The sequence below is a fragment of the Meriones unguiculatus genome, chromosome X (genome assembly GCF_030254825.1).
Source record: "Meriones unguiculatus strain TT.TT164.6M chromosome X, Bangor_MerUng_6.1, whole genome shotgun sequence".
Lineage (NCBI taxonomy): Eukaryota > Metazoa > Chordata > Mammalia > Rodentia > Muridae > Meriones > Meriones unguiculatus.
In genome coordinates, this window is record NC_083369.1 from 112062498 (window position 1) to 112080131 (window position 17634).

Below are 17634 nucleotides of genomic sequence, written 5' to 3' on the forward strand. Positions count from 1 at the left end.
CTTCAGAACTAGGGTAGGCATTCCAGTTTTAGAATGATGATACTGAAATTTGTAGCATGTATGCAATCCACCCAAATCTACAAATAAACATAACCATGGAGTAGTCGAATATTTGAATTCTAATAAAGATAGTTCTACATCCTGACATTATTACAAAAATTTAAAGTTATTTTTTAATTTTATATCATTAAGGAAAACAAAACTACAAATAATCCTTATAGAACATTTTACATATAAGTGACAGAGCTATATATCTAAAGTTCATGATCACTTCAGTACCACCTTTTCCTACCACTATAAATATAGACATATATACCAAACACACTGGCTTTTTGGATTATAGATTCAGTGTCATTTAAACCTTACAGATGAATCTCAGGATAGACATCACTCATAGTAGTGCCACCAAAACTACCTTCTGAGAACACAAAGTCACACAAGAAGCATAGTTGATAATCAGTGTCTTCTATCAATTTCATAGTTTAATATTATTATAAAAGCAAACAAAATCATGCTGGAAAACATTTAGCATTACAAATAGAAAATGATGAGTTATCTTAGTCTTCACTGGGTAAGAAATGAAGAAATAACTAGTGCTTTTTTTATTTTACACAGTGATTTTTATACATCTCTCAGTATTGGTTATTTAGGACTGAGTGAATTGATAATTTCCACTGAAATGGTACCCCCCAAAAAGGCAGCATTAAGAGTCTGCAGGTTTTCAGTGATTAACTTTATAGGAGAAAGGCCTGGGCATGAAATACCCCCCACAGGGAGACCCTTTGATGTGACATTAGCAAATAATGGTTACAGAGCCATATCGAAGGAGACCATGTCCTATCATCTTTCACTTTGATTGAACTGCCTGTGAGTGAAACCACGTGCCTCACAATCTCAATGCCATGCACCCAGTATAAAAAATCTCCACTCAGATATTATGTGTACCTGGTACCAAAAATACCACCTTAGTCATTCACCTAAGCTTTTCTACCCCACATAATCACCCTATGTTTTCCTCTCTGAGACTTTCGTACTACTCAAATGCCAGTTATTTCAGATATCTATTTTATTGTACACGCTGTCTTCCTCTATTAGTATGACCTTTCTGCTCTCACATTTTCTCAGCACAATTCCCACAAATTATCACTCTCCATCCACCCCTACCATGATGCTTCAAATCACCGATAGTTTTCTATTCCTCAACTTATAAATCTACTTATTTTACTTAATTTTAAACTTTTAGATATAGAAACACTCTTTGGTCCATCTTTCTGAGTTTGGGCATAGGCTCTGTGGGATTGAGTATCAATTAGATTCCCTATAGCTCAGTAAATGGGGCTAAATTCAATCAGTTAAGTGCTTGTCTTGGGCATAAAGACCCAAGTTTAATCTGAACATACCACTTAAAAAAAAGTCAAGTGTGGTAGCACACACTTATAATCTCAGCCCTTGGGATGTGAAAACATGTGGAACTCTGGGGCTGTCCAGACCACCTTCTTCAGTGAGCTCCAGGCAAACAAGAGACTCTGTCTGAACAACAACAAAATAGATGGATCCTGATAAATGACCTCCAAGATTGACCTCTAGCCTCCACAATCATGACCACATATGTGTACCTATATACATACATGTACCCACAAAAATATACACAACTAAGAAAAATAAATTTTGTGACTAAATACATTACAACTCTTGAGACGTGGTTTGTCCCCTTTCCCTAGTTTTTAAAGCGGAAAATTCAAAAGACCATTTCAGTGTCATGTGTAGTGGAAGTTTTGGTTTTTTTAAAAGCCAGTTGGTAACAGCCTAGTGTAGCTTGGACAGACGTGTGGTCTTTGCCAGCTGCAGTTAGCTGAATTCTGAGGACTGGAGAAAGTATAAGTAGGAGGCCGGGAAAGAGACAAACAACTTCGAGAAATAAGAAGGCTGCTGCTACCTGTGCTGTTGCTGTTTGATCCTTCTGCTATGTTTGTTGGATTGCTAGATATCCTGACAACTGAGATTGGCATTGCCCCAAAGAACATGACAATCCTAATCAGCTGGAAGTAGCCAAAGAGAACATTGTTTTCTCTCCCCACTAACCTTCCTTCTCTTCTACCTAGTGTTGGGGTGTTGGGATGTATGTATTAGGAGCGATGGGGTGAAGAAGGGCTATAGAGGGATAAGAACCCCCCAAAAAAATATTAAAAAGGATACAAGTGTTTTCATTCCCTGTATATACATATGTAAAACCACGCCCCCATCTTAAAACTATTGTAGGTTTACATTCTGATGCCAACACATCCTTATAATATGTTGGTTGATCTAGTTCCACAGTTTTTTTTCTATAATACAGTGTCTCTCAGCTGCTATTTTTTCCTTTTTCACTAACTTGAGAAAATTTCGAGTGAACAAAGCATATTTAGTTTGTCCCTGGGAGTCTTTATTCTTCCTTTTTTTAAAATAAGCTTCTCTTTAAAAGTGCTATTAGCTCTTTCTACAACAGCTTGTCCTGTAGGATTCTGTGGTATAGCACTAATATGCTTTATATTATAATATGGTTCATCTTTCTGGATATATATGCAGAGCCATTATCAATCTTAATTTGTGCAGGTATCCCCATCCAGCTGCCTAGTTAAATCTTTTCACTTCCTATAGAAGGCCATCCTTTTTCTTCAGTAAGGCACAGGAATAATAATATGAGTTTACCTTAAAATTCAGTGTCTCAATTCTAAATGACAAAAATGAGATGATCAGAAAGAGCACTGCATTCAAAATTAAACTGTGATCTAACATGACATGTAAGGTTCATCTTTTAGAAGTGTTTCCATGTTCCACATGTTTCCACTCCCCAAAGATTGAGATTACAAGTGTGTACCATGACAATTGACTTTTTTTACATGGGATCTGCGGATCAAACTCAGGTATTCATGCACAAGGCAAACACTTAATTGATTGAGCCATCTCCCTCCTTCCATTAACTGAACTATAGAGCATTTAATTGGTGCCAAAGAGATCATACACGAATCCATTAATTACTGTGACTTTTTTAATTATTAATTATTGTGTTTTAAAATACAACTTTGTCCTTTTATTTGTCCATTCATCCATTCATACATTTGGAGTTTGATCCTCTTTTGCATTTATTTAGAGCATTGCACAATTCTAGGGAATCTTGCTCCTTATCTACCACCGAAAGCAGTTAAAAGTAAAAGTAGGAGGTGATCTTCGGCACAATTCATGGATAAAATTTTAAGATGACCTCCAATGATCCATATCTCTAAAATCTTCTTTTTGAATATAGATAGTAATCTACTTCTAGCCATTAAAATATGTCAAAGAAATGTCAGTCCTATCCTAGTATTATGTCATATAGCAAAGACTTAAAAAGTTTTCAGATACAGTTAAGGGCACTGATCAGTTGAGATTTAGTTACTCAAAATGGATATTCTCTTAGGTGTGTTTAATCAGTAAGTTGAACCTTTTAAAGGAGGGTTTAGACATTCCTGGAGAAACTTTGAAGGATCAGACTTTCTTTTTTCTTTCTATTGACTACTTTGAAGACATGTACTACCTCAAATTGTATGACCACCAGAAATTATACCAACATAGGGATCACAACAGACACTGCTTCACAGGAAAAAAAAAAAAACAGCCAAGCTTGACAGAACATGTTTATATTCCCAATAGTGGAGATCCTGAGAGGAAAACTGTAAGTATGAGGACACCTTGAACTACATACCCATACCAAGACCTTGTATCACAAAATAGCTACATAAAAAGTAAGTAAATGGTCCACATATGAACAAATAAATGGTCAGTCACATGAATTACCATGGGGAAAAAAATCTCACCTAAACTACAAAGATTTTATCTTTTCTGATTACAATATCTAGCATCACAAAAGATGAAAACTGACAAATGTTGGTGAGGATTTGGAAAAATGGAAACTCATATATTGCTAACAACTGTAACTCAATAAGCCAAATATATGGTTCACTTTAAATTCTGGTTGTAGCCCCATATCTTCTCTACTACCAGTCCCACTCTCCCTCTGTCTTCCTTCCCTCTCCCCTATTCTTCAGAAAAAGGAAGCTCCCTTTCCCATCCAACCCAGCTCATAAAGTTGCATAAAGACTGAGCATGTCCTCTTCACCAGTGGCCTGGAAAGGTAGTCCTACCAAGGGAAATTCATCAAAAAACTGGCAAGTAATTCCATGTCAGACACAGTCTGTACTTTCCTTACTTTAAAGGACCCACATGAAGACTAAGCTCTCCATCTGCTACATCTTTGTAGGGGGCCTAGGTCCAGTTTATGCATAATCCTTGGTTGATGCTTCAGTCTCAGAAAGCCTTTCTGGGTCCTAGTTAGTTGGCTTTGTTGGTCTTCTTGTGGAGCTTCTGTCACACCCAGGTACTTTTCTTGTTTCCTCTCACTTTTCCATAAGACTCCCTAGGCAGAGACCAATTTTAGCTGTGATTCTCAACATCTGTTTTGAGGTACTGTTCGGTAAATCCTCTCAGAGGACAGGCTCTAAGAGGCTGTCTGTCTGAAAGTTTAGCAGAGTACCATTCATAGTATCAGAGGTCAGCACTCTCCCATAGGGTAGGACTTTGGTTGAGCCGAGAATTGGTTGGGTATTTCCTCAATCTCTGCTCTACCTGTTCTATCTTTATCTCTGCCTATCCTGTAGGTAAATTTTAGGTTTTTTTTTTTTTTAAGTGGCTTGGTATTCCCGTCACTTTGCTAGACTAGTCAGAAGATTTCCTCTTCAGTCTCTATGGCCTCTGCTACGAGGAGTCTATGCTTCAGTCCCCTTCATATCCTCCCAGGAGACTAACTGACTTAGTTCTCTAGCTTGTCACAGTGATGCCCCACCCACAGTTTCCCTTTCTCTACAGGCCTTCTGTCCTCTTTAAAATGAAATTTTATTTATTCATTAAGTTACTGCATTTGCCTCCTAAAGTTCTATTTAAACATTTATTTATTTATGTATTTATTTGTGTGTGTGTGTGTGTGTGTGTGTGTGTGTGTGTGTGCACATTTATATGGATGTACATATGTGGTTGGGCTCAACAGCATGCAAGTGGAGGTCAAAGTAAGACATTTAAGAGGCAGTTTTCATGGACCTCCAAGATGGCAGCGACCAGTGCCCATCATTTCTGAAGGGCAGAAGATCTGAAACTCCAAAACTGGTGAGTGGATGGGCAACTGAAGCCAGAGCATAAACTTTGAGGTTTCCTAGGTTAGAAGGGACAACCTATGAGCTGGGACATGCTCCCATGGACATCTCGAGTGACTGAGAATGGTGATGTACCTACCCCCTGCACTCCCAGATGCACCTTTCCTTGCTCCACTTACCCAAGCTGCACAAGTAGGGAGTACATAACTGTGGGTTAAGGTACCTCCTTACTATAAAGGCCAAACAGGGTACCTAAACATGAAAGTAGGTAACCATGGGTTTCCAACACATGCCTGCAAGTGAGTTTACTGGCCCTCTGAGCTTTGCACATCTGCCTGCAAGTGAGTGCTTCTGTGAAAGAGTGCATGCGGAGACACAGATAGGGTCCCACTGCACTAGCAGGCAGACATCAGATCCCTAGCATCCACACTCCTGCTGTGAGTAACATAGGGGTCTCTGGGACAGCATTCTCAACATTGAAAACCCTGTTCTGTGGGTCTCGCAACAGAGTCCAACCAAACAATTCCTAGAACCACAAAGGTACAGCTCAGGCAGATCTGAGCAATTGGAACATAATACCAAGAGAGGCCTATGGGCCACCGAGTTAATCAGGGCACCTGCACATTCACACTGCACTTGCATAATAGTCCAGCACTCTCACCTGAACTTATGCTCCTCCCTCACACTTCATCCTCCCAGGCAGACATACCTCCATGCACTCTCCTGTACATGTGGACTTGCACATGCTACCTTCTTCCATTAGCTGCATCTGAAATAACAACATCCACTCTCATACCAGTGGAACATTCCCAGCTTCCTGAAGAATACTACAGACTCTAGAGACAGAAGGACCAAGTCTGCAGTACAGGCTCCAGGAAAAACTAGCAAAGGCTATTGACCACCAGATGGCTTGAGTCAGGCAGAAGAACACATCAACAAAAACTAGGATATCATGGTTTCATCAGCAACCTGCAATATCAATGCATATTTTAATTCATCAGAAACACAGGAAAATGATTTTAAAGGTATGCTTATCAAGTTATTAGAGGCACATAAAGAGGAAACAAACCAAACTCTCAAACAAGTACAGGCAAATATAGCCACACAATTAGAAGAAATGAACCTCTCAAAGAAATACAGGCAAATACCACCACACAAATAAAGGCACATAAAGAGGAAGTGAAAAAATATATATGCCATCATGTAAATTCAGGAATGAACATTCAAACAGATGAAAGAAAAAGTGCAAGACATGCAAATAGAATAATAATCAAAAAAGAAAACAAACAGAGAAAAGCCTGGAGCTGGAGAATTAAGGAAGAGATCAGGGAACCATAAAGATAAGCATTACCAACAGAATACAAGAGATGGAAAAGAGAATATCAGGCGCTGAAGATACAATAGCAAAAATTGATACATTTCTCAAAAAATATAAAATCAGAAAAGTTCATGTCAGAGCCACTGAGGAAGACAATGCAGCAACTCCTGATGAGACCTGATAGACTAGAGACTAGGATCAGAAGAAAGGAGAGGAGGACCTCCTCTATCAGTGGACATGGGGAGGGACATGGGTGGAGAAGGGGGATGGAGGGTTGGATTGGGAGAGAAGGAGGGAGGGAACAACAGGGAGGATACAAAGTGAATAAACTGTAATTAATAAAAGGAAAAAGAAAAAAGAAAAAATCAGAAAAGTTACAAACATAAAACATCCAAGAAATCAAGGACACCAGGAAAAGACAAAATCTAACAATGATAGAAATAGATGAAAAAGAAGATTCCAGGCTCCAAGGTCCAGAAAATATTTTCAAGAAAATCATAGAAGAAAATTTTTCCAACTTAAAAAAAGAGATGTCCTTAAACGTAGAAGAGGCTTACAGAACACCAAATTGACTAGATGAGAAAAGAATCTTCTCAGGGAGGGGCAAGATAGCAGCGCCGGGAGGACTCTCATTCTGAGCAGCAGCAGCAGGATCAGCAGAGTGACCAGTAATCAGAACTCGCAGCCATAAAACACAGTCATTGTGTTTCCCAGGTGAGAGGATACCCCATGGTGGGGGATTCAATCAGCTTTTAACTCACGCAGCTAAACCACAGAAGAGATCCCGGTTCTGCCAGACGCTTGGCTCCCAGGCGCGAGCCCAGCCCCAGCCCAGAGCCACAAGCCAGTGTCTCTGGTCACAGTTCCAGACTGAACTGTGTGCACCACACTAGCAGAGACTGGAATTTTCAGTCGAGAGATAACCCCAGGGTACAGGAAACGATTGGGACCGGCCTTAGGTCATCCAGACATTGCCTGGAAAAGACTCGGGTTCCATGGGCACCCCAGAAGTCAACCCGGAGCCAGAGCCGGGGACCCATGCTCCAGCACAGAGCCCTGCCTGCCTGCGTGCCTGATTCGCTGCCTGAGATAGAACTGTGGGCATGAGGGCACCAGCAAATGAGTTTCACTGTCTGGTATAAACACACAGGGAGGGAAACGGCTGGCCTGATCTCAGAGCACTGAGCCGACACCCCCAGCCTGAAAAGGTCTCCGGAAAATTACCCAGCTTAGGGAGGCACCCAGGCTCCCAAAGGCCACAAAGGCAGACACAGGCAGTTTCTGCGCACCAGACAGCTGGCAGACACTGAGCCGCCGTCACTCAGCTGTGCTCCAGGCACAGGCAGTTTCTGTGGCCAGCTAGCTGGCGGACACTGAGCAGTGTACACCAGGGCAAAAAAAAAAAAAAAAAAAAAAAAAAAAAAAAAAAAAAAAAAAAAAAAGACACTGGAAGTCCGTGTCTCCAGAGAATCCACAGGGAAGGAAGGAAACTGTACTGACTTAAATCACCCAATCCTTTCCTAGAAAAAGTCTAGCAAACCAGTGGGGCCGAGGCACAATCACTCAGCTGTGCTCCAGACACAGGCACAAACAGTTGCTGTGTGCCTGATGTCCAACTGGGTCACAGCAGCTGATAATTAAATTTACAACAAGAAACCCAGAAACAGGGCAGCTGCCCTCAGGACTTCCCTGGGTGAGAGGAGAAACCTCTCGACTAACAAAGACCACAGTTACCACTCAGGTCTATATCCCTGAGGTGAGCAACTCCTGAAAAAACACCAGCCATCCAGGGACTATACCCAAAAAGCTGAGAAGACATCCTTCAGGAAAAACCAGCTTTCTGCAAAAGGGATTCTCTCCACCACAGGATCCCCAGGAACCACCAGAAAATAACTCCAAACACCTAAGATAGCACAATAGGTAGAGGCCAGCAAAAAAGCTCAAGCAACAAAAGACAGAGCAATATGGCATCTCCAGAACCGAGTTACCCAGGGGCAACTAGCCCTGGACACCCCAGCATAATGGAAATCCAAGAAGATGACCTAACAACTATGCTCATGAAGATGATAACAGAGGAAACAAACAAGATTCGTAAAGACATAGAGGAAGATACACTCAAACAGAATATTGCCATCCGTAAAGAAATAGAGGAAGCTGCAGCCAAACAGTTTCTGGCCTTTAGAAAGGAAATGCTTAAAGCACTGAATGAAATAAAAGAAACAGAGTTGAAGGAACTAAAAGAAAAACAGGAAAGTACAATCAGACAGGTGAAGGAAGTAAACAAAACAACTCAAGACCTGAAGATAGAATTGGAAAAATTAAAGAAAACACAAATGGAAGAAATAATGGAAAGGAAGAATCTAGGAAAGAAAGCAGGAACTACAGAGGTAAGCATAACCAACAGACTACAAGAGATGGAAGAAAGAATCTCAGGTGTAGAAGATACAATGGAAGAAATGGATGTATCTGTCAAAGAAAATGTTAAATCCAAAAAATTCCTGACACAGACCGTCCAAGAAATCCAAGACAATATGAAAAGACAAAACCTAAGAATAATAGGTATAGAGGAAAAAGAAGACTCCCTTCTCCAAGGCCCAGAAAATATTTTCAACAAAATCATTGAAGAAAATTTCCCCAACTTAAAGGAGAGGCCAATTAGAATACATGAGGCCTACAGAACACCCAACAAATTTGACCAGAAAAGAAAATTCTCCCACCACATAATAATCAAAACAGTAAGTATACAGAACAAAGAAGAAATACTAAAAGCTGCAAGGGAAAAAGGCCAAGTAACATATAATGGCAAACCCATTAGAATCACACCTGACTTTTCAACAGAGACTATGAAAGCCAGAAGGGCCTGGATGGATATCATGCAGACCCTAAGAGAACACAGATGTCAGCCCAGGGTACTATACTCCACAAAACTCTCAGTCGTCATAGATGGGAAAACAACATATTCAATGACAAAAACAAATTTCAACAATACCTACAAACAAATCCAACATTACAGAAGACACTAGAAGGGAAAATACAACCCAGGAAAACTAGCTACATTCAAGAAAACACAGGAAATAAATAACCTCACTTCAGTAAAACAAAAAGCAACCAAGAACACAACCTGATGACCACAGCCAACATCAAAATTAAGGGATCTAACAGCCACTGGTCATTAATCTCTCTCAACATCAATGGACTCAACTCTCCAATAAAAAGACACAGATTAACAGAATGGATGTGTAAACTAAACCCAGCAATCTGTTGCATACAAGAAAAACACCTAAGACACAAAGATAGACATTACCTGAGGGTAAAGGGTTGGAAGACGACTTTCCAAGCAAACGGACCCAAGAAGCAAGCAGGAGTAGCCATTCTAATATCTGATAAAATAGACTTTCAACCAAAATTAATCAAAAGAGATGGGGAAGGACACTTCATACTCATCAAGGGAAAATTCCACCAGGAAGACATCACAATCCTGAACATCTATGCCCCAAATACAAGGGCACCCACTTTTGTGAAAGAAACATTGATAAAATTTAAAGCACATATAGATCCACACACATTAATAGTGGGAGACTTCAACACCCCACTCTCAACAAAGGACAGGTCAACAAAACAGAAATTAAACAAAGAAACAATGTCTCTGACAGAGGTCATGAATCAAATGGAGCTAACAGACATTTACAGAACTTTACACCCAAACACAAAAGAATTTACCTTCTTCTCAGCACCTCATGGAACCTTCTCCAAAATAGACCATATACTGGGTCAAAAAGCAAGCCTCAACAGATACAAGAAGATTGAAATAATCCCTTGTACCTTCTCTGATCAAAATGGAATAAAGCTGGACCTCAACAATAACAGAAATAGCAAAAAGCCTACACACACATGGAAACTGAACAACTTGTTCTAAATGACAGCTGGGTCAGGGAAGAAATATAGAAAGAAATTAAAGTCTTTCTAGAAATCAATGAAAATGAAGACACAACATACCCAAACTTGTGGGACACAATGAAAGCAGTGCTAAGAGGAAAGTTCATAGCTCTAAGTGCCTTCAAGAAGAAATTTGAAACAGGTCATTCAAGCACCTTAATGGCTCACTTAAAAACCCTAGAAAAACAAGAAGCAGACACACCAAGAAGGAGTAGACAGCTGGAAATAATCAAACTGAGGGCTGAAATCAATCAATTGGAAACAAATAAAACAATTCAAAGAATCAATGAAACCAAGAGCTGGTTCTTTGAAAAAATCAACAAGATCGACAAACCCTTAGCCAAGCTAACTAAAAGGCAGAGAGACACCACCCAAATCAACAAAATCAGAAATGAAAAGGGGGATATAACTACAGACACTGAGGAAATCCAAACAATCATTAGGACTTACTTCAAAAGTCTATATTCCACAAAATTTGAAAATCTAAATGAAATGGACAATTTTCTTGTTCGATTTGACTTACCAAAGCTGAATCAGGACCAGGTAAATCAAATAAATAGTCCTATATCCCCCAAAGAAATAGAAGCGGTCATCAAAAGTCTCCCATCCAAAAAAAGCCCAGGACCAGATGTCTTCAGCACAGAATTCTACCAGACCTTCAAAGAAGAGCTAACACCAATTCTCTTCAAACTATTCCACAAAATAGAAACAGAAGGAACATTATCAAACTCATTCTATGAAGCCACAGTCACCTTGGTACCTAAACCTCACAAAGACTCAACAAAGAAAGAGAATTTCCGGCCACTCTCCCTTATGAACATTGATGCAAAAATACTTAATAAAATACTTGCAAACCGAATTCAAGAACACATCAAAGATATTAACCACTATGACCAAGTAGGCTTCATCCCAGGTATGCAGGGGTGGTTCAATATACAGAAATTCATCAATGTGATCCACCATATTAACAAACTGAAAGAAAAAAAACATGATAATCTCTCTAGATGCTGAAAAAGCATTTGACAAAATCCAACATCCATTCATGTTTAAAGTATTGGAGAGATCAGGGATACAAGACACATATCTAAACATAGTAAAGGCGATATACAGCAAGCCTATAGGCAACATCAAACTGAACGGAGAGAAACTTAAAGCAACCCCACTAAAATTAGGAACAAGACAAGGCTGCCCACTCTCTCCATATCTCTTCAACATAGTGCTGGAAGTCCTTGCTAGAGCAATAAGACAGTTGAAGGAGATCAAGGGGATACAAATTGGAAAGGAAGAAGTCAAATTATCACTATTTGCAGATGATATGATAGCATATGTGAGTGACCCCAAAAACTCTACCAGGGAACACCTACAGCTGATAAACACCTTCAGCAAAGTGGCCGGATACAAAATTAACTCAAAAAAATCAGTAGCCCTCCTGTATACAAAAGACAAAAGGGCTGAGAAAGAAATTAGGGAAACAACACCCTTCACAATAGCCACAAATGACATAAGGTACCTAACCAAGGAAGTCAAAGACTTGTATGAAAAAAATTTCAAATCTCTGAAGAAAGAATTAGAAGAAGATATGAGAAGATGGAAAGATCTCCCATGCTCATGGCTTGACAGGATTAACATAGTAAAAATGGCCATCTTACCAAAAGCAATCTACAGATTCAATGCAATGCCCATCAAATTACCAACACAATTCTTTACAGACCTGGAAAGAAAAATTGTCAACTTCATATGGAATAACAAGAAACCCAGAATTGCTAAAACAATCCTCTACAATAAAAGATCTTCTGGAGGTATCTCCATCCCTGATCTTAAGTTGTACTATAGAGCAACAGTTTTAAAAACTGCATGGTACTGGCATAGAAACAGAATGGTGGATCAATGGAACCGAACAGAGGACCCAGAAATAAACCCACACCCTTATGGACACCTGATCTTTGACAAAGACGCCAAAACCATTCAATGGAAAAAAAGATAGCATCTTCAACAAATGGTGCTGGTCCAACTGGATGTCTACATGTAGAAAAATGAAAATTGATCCATACTTATCACCCTGCACAAAACTGAAGTCCAAGTGGATCAAAGACCTCAACATAAAACCAGACACATTAAATCGGCTTGAAAAAAAAAGTGGGAAATACCCTAGAACTCATTGGTACAGGGGAAAACTTCCTGAACAGAACACCAACAGCACAGGCTCTAAGAGCAACAATCAATAAATGGGACCTCATGAAACTGAAAAGCTTCTGTAAAGCAAAGGACACCGTCATCAAAACAAAGTGACCGCCTACAGATTGGGAAAGAATCTTCACCAACCCTTTATCTGACAGGGGACTCATATCCAGTATATATAAAGAACCAAAGAAGCTGAAAAGCAGCAAACCAAGTAATCCACTTAAAAAGTGGGGAACAGAGTTAAACAGAGAATTCTCTGTAGAGGAATACTGAATGGCAGAGAAGCACTTAAAGAAATGCTCAACCTCACTAGCCATTAGGGAAATGCAAATCAAAACAACCCTGAGATTTCACCTTACACCCATGAGAATGGCCAAGATCAAAAACTCAAGTGACAACACATGCTGGAGAGGTTGTGGAGAAAGGGGAACCCTTCTCCAATGCTGGTGGGAATGTAAACTTGTACAGCCACTCTGGAAATCAAACTGGTGCTTTCTCAGACAACTAGGAATAGCGCTTCCTCAAGATCCAGCCATACCACTCCTGGGCATATATCCTAAAGAGGCTCAAGTACACAAAAAGGACATTTGCTCAACCATGTTTTTAGCAGCTTTATTTGTAATAGCCAGAACCTGGAAACAACCCAGATGCCCCTCAACTGAAGAATGGATTCAGAATTTGTGGTACATCTACACAATGGAATATTACTCAGCAATGAAAAATAAGGAAATCATGAAATTTGTAGGTAAATGTTGGGATCTGGAAAGGATCATCCTGAGTGAGTTGTCCCAGAAGCAAAAAGACACACATGGTATATACACTCACTCATATAGACATACAACATAGGACAAACCCACTACAACCTGTGCATCTAAAGAAACTAAGGAAGAGAGAGGACCCTTACTAAAATGTCCAATCCCCATCTGGAAAGGCAAAGAAGATGGACATCAGAAGAAGAAGAAAACAGGAAACAACCTAGGAATCTACCACAGAGGGCCTCTGAAAGCCTCTGCCCTATAGACTATCAAAGCAGATGCTGAGCCTGATGGGCAACTGTTGGGCAGAGTGAATGGAATTTTATGTAAGACGTGGGAAATAGTAAGAGCTGGAGAGGACAGGGTCTCCACAAGGAGAGCAACAGAACAAGAAAATTTGAACACAGGGAACTTCCCAGAGACTCATACTCCAACCAAGACTATTCATAGAGATAACCCAGAACCCCTGCACAGATGTAGCCCAGGGCAGTTCAGAGTCCAATTGGGTTACATAGTAATGTGAAGGGGGACTGCCTCTGACATAGTCTGATTGGCCTGCTTGTTAATCACCTCCCCCTGTTGGGGAGCAGCCTTACCAGGCCATAGTAGAGGACAATGCAGCCATTTTTGATGTGAACTGATAGACTAAGATCAGAAAGGAGAAGAGAACCTCCCCTATCAGTGGACTTGGGGAGTGGCATGCAAGCAGAGGGAGGAGGGAGGGTGGGATTGGGAGGTGAGGAGGGAGGGGCTTATGGGGGGATGCAGAATGAATAAAGTGTAATTCATGAAAAATTAAAAAAAAGAATCTTCTCATTTCACATAATAGTCAAAACACTAAATCTACAAAACAAAGAAAAAATATGAAATGCAGCAATGGAAAAAGGCTAAGTGACATACAGAGGTAGACTTATCAGAATCATACCACAGAAACCATGAAAACCAAAAGGGCCTGGACAGATGTCATGCAGATTCTTAAGAGAACACAGATGTCAAACCAGACTACTATAACCAGAAAAACTTTTATTAACCATAGATGAAGAAAAAAATAATAATCCATGACGAAACTAAACTTAAACAATATCTACACAACAACCCAGCCCTACAGAATATAGTAGAAGGAAAACTCCAATCTAACAAATTCAACTACAGCCAAGAAAACACAGGACATAGATAAGCGCACAACAAAAAAATCAAAAGAAAACAAGCACACAAACACATGATCACCACCAACTCCACAATAAATGGAAATAACATTCATTGGTCACTAATATCTATCAACATCCTTGGACCCAATTCTCCAATAAAATTATCCAGACTATTAGAATTGTTTCTGAAACAAGATCAAACACTTTGCTGCATGCAAGAAACACAACTCTGCAACAGAGATTAACACTATCTCAGAGAAAAGGGCTGGAAAAAGGTTTTTCTGGCAAACAGACACAGAAAAAAATCTGGAGTAGTCATCCTAATATCTAATAAATTAAACTTTCAAACAAAATTAATCAAAAACGATGAGGAGGGACACCTTATTCTTATTCAAGGAAAATCCATTAGGAGGACATCACAATCCTGAATATCTATGCCTCAAATACAAGTGCACTTTCATTCGTAAATGAAACATTATTAAAGTTCAAATCACACATTGATCCCAACACCTTAATAGTGGGAGACTTCAACACTCTACTCTCACCAAGGGACAGATCATCTAGACAAAAGCTAAATAGGGAAATAATGACACAGAGGTCCTAAATCAAATGGACATAATGGATGTCTATAGAACCTTTCACTCAAACTCAAAAGCGTATACCTTCTCCTCAGTTCCCCACTGAACCATCTCCAAAACAGACCATAGAGTCTGACACAAAGCAATCCTTAACAGATACAAGAAGACTGAAATAATCCCGTGTATCTTATCAGAGAACCATGAGGTAAAACTAGACATCAACAACAACAGAAATAACAAAAAGACTACACATGCATGGTAACTAAACAACTCTCTACTCAAGGAGAGCTGGATCAGGGAGGAATAAAAAAAAAGAAATTTTAGGACTTCCTAAAATTTAATGAAAATGAAGACACAACTTACCCAAATTTATGGGACACAATGAAAGCAGTGCCAAGAGGAAAGTTCAAAGCACTAAGTGCCTTCAGAAAGAAGTTTGAGACATATCATAGAGGCAACTTAACGGCACACCTGAAAGCCCTAGAATTAAAAGAAACACACACACAAAAGAGGAGTAGAAGGTTGGGGAAAAAAATTGAACTCAGAGCTGAAATCAATGAATTAGAAAGAAAATAAAACAATTCAAAGAATCAATGAAAACAAGAGCTGATTCTTTGAGAAAATCAACAAGAGAGACAAACGCTTGGCCAAACTAATTAAAAGGCAGAGAGGAACTATCCAAAGCAGCAAAATCAGAAACAAAAAGGGGAAAGTAACAAGAGACACTGAAGAAATTTAAAGAATTATTAGAAATAGTCCTTGTTCCACTCACTATGGGAAACCAATTTGTTACTGAGCTACCACAGGCTACATCTGAGCAAAGGTTCTAGGTTATATCCATACATGGTCCTTGGTTGAATGTCAGTCTGACCTCCCCACCCCCCAAGGGAGGAGCAGTCCTGTTAGGCCACAGAGGAGGGCTTCGCAGCCAGTCCTGAAGATACCTGATAAAACAGGATCGGATGAATGGGGAGGAGCCCCCCCCATCAGTGGACTTTGAAAGGGGCACGGTGGAGATGAGGGAGGGAGGGTGGGATTGGGAGGGAATGAGGGAGCGGGACACAGTGGAGATGAGGGAGGGAGGGTGGGATTGGGAGGGAATGAGGGAGCGGGACACAGTGGAGATGAGGGAGGGAGGGTGGGATTGGGAGGGAATGAGGGAGCGGGACACGGCTGGGATACAGAGTTAATAAAATGTAACTGATAAAAAATAAAATTAAAAATATCACAAAAAAAGAATTATTAGGTCATACTTCAAAAACCTATATGCCACAAAATTTGAAAATCTAAAAGAAATGGACAATTTTCTTGATATATTCTATTTACCAAATCTAAACCAAGATTAGCTAAATAGATTAGAGAGTCTTATATCTCCCACAGAAAGAGAAGCATTAGCTAAATAGATTAAACAATCTTATATCTCCGACAGAAAGAGAAGCAGTCATCAAAACTCTCCTTGCAAACAAACAAACAAACCACAACAACAACAAAAACAGGGCCTGGTGGTTTCAGTTCAGAATTCTTTCAGACTTTCAAAAAAGAGCTGATGCAAATATTCTTCAAAGTTTTCCACAAAATAGAAACAGAAGGAACATTACCAAACTTATTCCATGAGGCCAAAGTATCCTTAATACGTAAACCACACAAATACACAACGAAGAGGGAAATTTCAGACCTATCTCTCTTATGTACATTGACACAGAAATACTCAATGATACACTCACAAAATGAATCCACGAACACATCAAAGACATCATCCACTATGACCAAATAGGCTTCATCCCAGGCATCTGCGGGTGGTTTAATATATGGAAATCCATCAAGGAAATCCACCATATAAACAAACTGAAAAAAAAAAAAACACAACACATTATCACTTCCTTAGATGTTGAAAAAGTGTATGATAAAATCCAACACTCATTCATGTCTAAAGTTTTAGAGAGATCAAGGATACAAGGTACATAACTAAACATAGTAAAGGAACTATACAACAAGACTATAGCCAACATCAAAATAAATAGAGATATGCTTAAATCAATCTCACTGAAATCAGGGAATAGGCAAGGTTCGCCACTCTCTCACTATGTCTTCAACATAGTACTGGAAGTCCTAGCTAGATCCATAAGACAACTAAAGGAGATGAAGGGAATACACATTAGAGTGGAAGAAGTCAAAAAGTATCACTATTTGTACAAGATATGATAGCATACTTCAGTGACCCCAAAAATATTACCAGAGAAATACTTCATCCAATAAACGTATTCATCAAAGGGGGTGGATACAAAATTAACTCAAAAAAATCATTAGCCCTCCTGTATACAAATGGCTGAGAGCCTTCCTGTATACAAATGACAAAATGGCTGAGAAAGAAAATACCGAAACAATACCCTTTACAATAGCCACAAATATCACAAAATACCTTGGTGTGACTCTAACCAAGCCAGTGAAAGATCTGTATGAGAAAAAAATTCAAGCTTCTGAAAATAAGAAATCAAGGAAGATATCAGAAGATGAAAGTATCTTCTATGCACGTGGGAGGCAGTATTAACACAGTGA